Source organism: Bubalus kerabau, chromosome 1 (genome assembly GCF_029407905.1).
Source record: "Bubalus kerabau isolate K-KA32 ecotype Philippines breed swamp buffalo chromosome 1, PCC_UOA_SB_1v2, whole genome shotgun sequence".
Taxonomy (NCBI): domain Eukaryota; kingdom Metazoa; phylum Chordata; class Mammalia; order Artiodactyla; family Bovidae; genus Bubalus; species Bubalus kerabau.
In genome coordinates this window covers 91,028,901-91,035,649 of record NC_073624.1, presented here as the reverse complement: position 1 = coordinate 91,035,649, position 6,749 = coordinate 91,028,901, and positions in this window count along the sequence as shown.

The window sequence follows — 6,749 nt, the reverse complement described above, 5'->3', positions numbered from 1 at the left end:
ACTAGTAAGCAAAAGAAATATAATAGATGTTTGGGATAATTAAATTTACTTTTTCTTAGACATTTAATTTTTTATTAATCTATACAGAATTCTAATTTTATGTTTATTTATTTTCTCTTTACAACCTTTGTTCTTATATGTCTCTAAGACTATTCATGTATGTTGTTCAATTGCTCAGTAATCGCTGACTCCTTGTGGCCCCATAGACTGCAGCATGCCAGGCTTCCCTATCCATCACCAACTCCCAGAGCTTACTCAAACTCATGTCCATTGAGTCGGTGATGCCATCCAACCATTTCATCCTCTGTCATCCCTTTCTCATCCTGCCTTCAGTCTTTCCCAGGATCAGGGTCTTTTCCAGTGAGTCAACTCTTTACATCAGGTGGCCAAAGTATTGGAGTTTCAGCGTCAGTCCTTCCAATGAATATTCAGGATTGATTTCCTTTAGGATTGACTGGTTTGATTTCCCTGCCGTCGAAAGGACTCTCAAGAGTTTTCTCCAACACCACAGTTTGAAAGCATCTGTTCTTCAGTGCTCAGCCTTGTTTGTGGTCCAAAATTATCCATACATGACTACTGCAAAAACCATAGCTTTGACTAGATGGACCCTTGTTGGCAAAGTAAGGTCTCTGCTTTTTAATATGCTGTCTGCTAAGTCGCTTCAGTCGTGTCCGACTCTCTGCGACCCCATAGACTGCAGCCTACCAGGCTCCTCCATCCATGGGATTTTCCAGGCAAGAGTACTGGAGTGGGTTGCCATTGCCTTCTCTGAATATGCTGTCTAGAGTTGTTATAACTTTTCTTTCAAAGAGCTGCTGCTGCTAAGTCACTTCAGGCGTGTCCAACTCTGTGCGACCCCATAGACGGTAGCCCACCAGGCTTCACCGTCCCTGGAACCTCCAGGCAAGAACACTGGAGTGGGTTGCCATTTCCTTCTCCAATGAATGAAAGTGAAAAGTGAAAGTGAAGTCGCTCAGTTGTCTCCGACTCAGCGACCCCATGGACTGCAGCCCACCAGGCTCCTCCGTCCATGGGAATTTCCAGGCAAGAGTACTGGAGTGGGGTGCCATTGAAAGAGCAAGCACCTTTAAATTTCATGGCTGCAGTAACCATCTGCATTGATTTTGGAGTCCAAGAAAAGGAGATGCAATTTAAACCACAATGAGATACTATTATACACAGACCAGAATCTGTTGTTTATCCATTTAAAATTATTATTTAAACTCTATCTTCTTTTACAACTAAATTACTTAACATAATAACAAAAATTAAGTTACTAATACTTCAAAAATAAAGAGATAAAATGTGTAAAAATTATATTTAAATGAGAAACATCATCACGAACTGGTCACATTAAATGAGGTGGATGAAACTGGAGCCTATTATACAGAGTGAAGTAAGCCAGAAAGAAAAACACCAATACAGTATACTAATGCATATATATGGAATTTAGAAAGATGGTAACAATAATCCTGTATACGAGACAGCAAAAGAGACACTGATGTATAGAACAGTCTTTTGGACTCTGTGGGAGAGGGAGAGGGTGGGAAGATTTGGGAGAATGGCATTGAAACATGTATAATATCATGTATGAAACGAGTCGCCAGTCCATGTTCGATGCACGATACTGGATGCTTGGGGCTGGTGCACTGGGATGACCCAGAAGGATGGTATGGGGAGGGAGGAGAGAGGAGGGTTCAGGATGGGGAACACATGTATACCTGTGGCGGATTCATTTAGATATTTGGCAAAACCAATACAATATTGTAAAGTTTAAAAATAAAATTAAAAAAAAAAAAAAAAGAGTTCCTCTCACTGAGGAAGGAAAGAATACCTTGCATCTAGTAGCCATCAGACTGCAGCCACTCCTTACACTGAGCCCTGAGGAAGCTCAGGATGTGAAAACACAGGATACTGGCTACAGATAATTAAGGTGCTTATCAAAGAAATGATTTTAGTGAGCCTAGGCTCTTGCATCTTCCAAACATAGAAAAGTGCTGAATTCCTTTACTTAAGATATATATATATATATCTTAATTAACAATAATCTTTTGATATTCAGACTCAGTTCAGTTCAGTTCAGTCATGTCCGATTCTTTGTGACCCCATGAACCGCAGCATGCCAGGCCTCCCTGTCCATCACCAACTCCCGGAGTTTACTCAAACTCATGTCTATCGAATAATTTGTGAATAAGTAGTGAATAATTCAATAACATCTGCCTGCCCATTGTATAATTGTACCACTTCTTGGTGACCCCCTTTCATCCATTTCCATCCTCTGCACTTTGCAGAACTGTTCCAGCCTCTCACTAGCTGTCCATTCTACAATAACAATTTACTCAAAAAGAGGCTTATTAAATTCCTTTTCTCTAATAATAAATTTTGTCTATAATAATAAAATCAAAACAGTCAATCCTAAAAAAAATCAATCCTGAACATTCATTGGAAGGACTGATGGTTAAGCTGAAACTCCAATACTTTGGCCACTTGGTATGAAAGGCTGACTCATTAGAAGAGACCCTGATGCTGGGAAAGATTGAAGGGTGGAGGAGAAAGTGAACGACAGAGGATGAGATGGTTGAATGGCATCACGGACTAAATGGACATGACTTTGAGCAAGCTCTGGGAGCTGGTGATGGACAGCAAAGCCTGGTGTGCTACAGTCCATATGGTTGCAAAGAGTTGGACATGACTGAGCGACTGAACTGTTTGACTGAATAATAAAATAATAAATAATAAAATTTACCAAATACATTGATTTGGTAATATCACAAATTTTACATAGAAACATATTATACCTTTTAATATCTCAGCATTTTTTCCCTTGGCATTTGATTAACTTCAAGAATAATTAAATTATTGATTTTACACATACATTTTCTCCTAGATGTCAGTTCAGTTCATTCACTCAGTCATGTCCAACTCTTTGTAACCCCATGAATTGCAGCATTCCAGGCCTCCCAGTCCATCACCAACTCCCAGAGTTTACTCAAACTCATGTCCATAGAGTCAGTGATGCCATCCAGCCATCTCATCCTCTGTCGTCCCCTTCTCCTCCTGTCCCCAATCCCTCCCAGCATCAGAGTCTTTTCATCGAGTCATCTCTTTGCATGAGGCGGCCAAAGTATTGGAGTTTCAGCTTTAGAATCAGTCCTTCCAATGAACACCCAGGACTGATCTCCTTTAGAATGGACTGGTTGGCTCTCCTTGCATTCCAAGGGACTCCCAAGAGTCTTGTCCAACACCACAGTTCAAAAGCATCAATTCTTCAGCAGTCAGCTTTCTTCACAGTCCAACTCTCACATCCATACATGACTACTGCAAAAACCATAGCCTTGACTAGACGGACCTTTGTTGGCAAAGTAATGTCTCTGCTTTTCAATATGCTATCTAGGTTGGTCATAACTTTCCTTCCAAGGAGTAAGTGTCTTTTAATTTCATGGCTGCAGTCACCATCTGCAGTGATTTTGGAGCCCCCCAAAAATAAAGTCTGACACTGTTTCCACTGTTTCCCCGTCTATTTGCCATGAAGTGATGGGACCAGATACCATGATCTTAGTATTCTGAATGTTGAGCTTTAAGCCAACTTTTTCACTCACTTCTTTCACTTTCATCAAGAGGCCTTTTAATTCCTCTTCACTTTCTGCCATAAGGGTGGTATCATCTGCATATCTGAGGTTATTGATATTTCTTTTTTAAATTTTTTTAATTTAAATATTTATTTTAATTTGAGACTAATTACTTTACGATATTATATTGGTTTTGTCATACATCAACATGAATCTGCCATGGGTGTACACGTGTTCCCCATCCTGAACCCTCCCTCCCACCTCCCTCCCCTTCCATCCCTCTGGGTCATTCCAGTGCACCAGCCCCAAGCATCCTGTATCCTACATCGAACCTGGACTGCCGATTCGTTTCTTATATGATATTATACATGTTTCAGTGCCATTCTCCCAAATCATCCCACCCTCTTCCTCTCCCACAGAGTCGCAAAGACTGTTCTATACATCTGTGTCTCTTTTGCTGTCTCACATACAGGGTTATCATTACCATCTTTCTAAATTCCATATATATGCATTAGTATACTGTATTGGTGTTTTTCTTTCTGGCTTACTTCACTCTGTATAATGGGCTCCAGTTTCATCCACCTCATTAGAACTGATTCAAATGTATTCTTTTTAATGGCTGAGTAATACTCTGTTGTGTATATGTACCACGGCTTTCTTATCCATTCGTCTGATGATGGGCATCTAGGTTGCTTCCATGTCCTGGCTATTATAAACAGTGCTGCGAAGAACATTGGGATACAAGTGTCTCTTTCAATTATGGTTTCCTTGGTGTGTATGCCCAGCAGTGGGATTGCTGGGTCATAAGGCAGTTCTAGTTCCAGTTTTTTAAGGACTCTCCACACTGTTCTCCATAGTGGCTGTACTAGTTTGCATTCCCACCAACAGTGTAAGAGGGTTCACTTTTCTCCACACCCTCTCCAGCATTTAATGTTTGTAGACTTTTGGATAGCAGCCATTCTGACTGGTGGGAAATGGTACCTCATTGTGGTTTTGATTTGCATTTCTCTAATAATGAGTGATGTTGAGCATCTTTTCATGTGTTTGTTAGACATCTGTATGTCTTCTTTGGAGAAATGTCTATTTAGTTCTTTGGCCCATTTTTTGATTGGGTTGTTTATTTTTCTGGAATTGAGCTGCAGGAGTTGCTTGTATATTTTTGAGATTAGTTGTTTGTCAGTTGCTTCATTTGCTATTATTTTCTTCCATTCTGAAGACTGTCTTTTCACCTTGCTTAGAGTTTCCTTTGTTGTGCAGAAGCTTTTAATTTTAATTAGGTCCCATTTGTTTATTTTTGCTTTTATTTTCCAATATTCTGGGAGGTGGGTCATAGAGGATCCTGCTGTGGGTCATAGAGGATCCTGCTGTGATTCATGTCGGAGAGTGTTTTGCCTATGTTCTCCTCTAGGAGTTTTATAGTTTCTGGTCTTACGTTTAGATCTTTAATCCATTTTGAGTTTATTTTTGTATATGGTCTTAGAAAGTGTTCTAGTTTCATTCTTTTACAAGTGGTTGACCAATTTTCCCAGCACCACTTGTTAAAGAGATTGTCTTTTCTCTGTTGTATATTCTTGCCTCCTTTGTCAAAGATAAGGTGTCCATATGTGCATGGATTTATCTCTGGGGGCTTTCTATTTTGTTCCATTGATCTATATTTCTGTCTTTGTGCCAGTACCATACTGTCTTGATGACTGTGGCTTTGTAGTAGAGCCTGAAGTCAGGCAAGTTGATTCCTCCAGTTCCATTCTTCTTTCTCAAGATTGCTTTGGCTATTCGAGGTTTTTTGTATTTCCATACAAATTGTGAAATTATTTGTTCTAGCTCTGTGAAGAATACTGTTGGTAGCTTGATAGGGATTGCATTGAATCTATAGATTGCTTTGGGTAGTATACTCATTTTCACTATATTGATTCTTCTGATCCATGAACATGGTATATTTCTCCAACTATTAGTGTCCTCCTTGATTTCTTTCACCAGTGTTTTGTAGTTCTCTATATATAGGTCTTTAGTTTCTTTAGGTAGATATATTCCTAAGTATTTTATTCTTTCCGTTGCAATGGTGAATGGAATTGTTTCCTTAATTTCTCTTTCTATTTTCTAATTATTAGTGTATAGGAATGCAAGGGATTTCTATGTGTTGATTTTATATCCTGCAACTTTACTATAGTCATTGATTAGCTCTAGTAATTTTCTGGTGGAGTCTTTAGGGTTTTCTATGTAGAGGATCATGTCATCTGCAAAGAGGGAGAGTTTTATTTCTTATTTTCCAATTTGGATTCCTTTTATTTCTTTTTATGCTCTGATTGCTTTGGCCAAAACTTCCAAAACTATGTTGAATAGTAGTGGTGAAAGTGGGCACCCTTGTCTTGTTCCTGACTTTAGAGGAAATGCTTTCAATTTTTCACCATTGAGGATAATGTTTGCTGTGGGTTTGTCATATATAGCTTTTATTATGTTGAGGTATGTTTCTTCTATTCCTGCTTTCTGGAGAGTTTTTTTTTTTTTATCATAAATGGATGTTGAATTTTGTCAAAGACTTTGTCTGCATCTATTGAGATAATCATATGGTTTTTATTTTTCAATTTGTTAATGTGGTGTATTAAATTGATTGATTTGAGGATATTGAAGAATCCTTGCATCCCTGGGATAAAGCCCACTTGGTCATGGTGTATGATCTTTTTAACGTTTTGTTGGATTCTGATTGTTAGAATTTTGTTAAGAATTTTTGCATCTATGTTCATCAGTGATATTGGCCTGTAGTTTTCTTTTTTTATGGGATCTTTGTCAGGTTTTGGTATTAGGGTGATGGTGGCTTCATAGAATGAGTTTGGAAGTTTACCTTCCTTTGCAATTTTCTGGAAGAGTTTGAGCAGGATAGGTGTTAGCTCTTCTCTAAATTTTTGGTAGAATTCAGCTGTGAAGCTGTCTGGACCTGGGCTTTTGTTTGATATTTCTCCCAGAATTCTTGGGTCCAGCTTGTGTTTCTTCCAGCCCAGCGTTTCTCATGATGTACTCTTCTGCTGCTGCTGCTAAGTCGCTTCAGTCATGTCCGACTCTGTGCGACCCCATAGATGGCAGCCCAACAGGCTCTCCCGTCCCTGGGATTCTCCAGGCAAAAACACTGTAGTGGGTTGCCATTTCCTTCTCCAATGCGTGAAAGTGAAAGTGAAGTCGCTCATC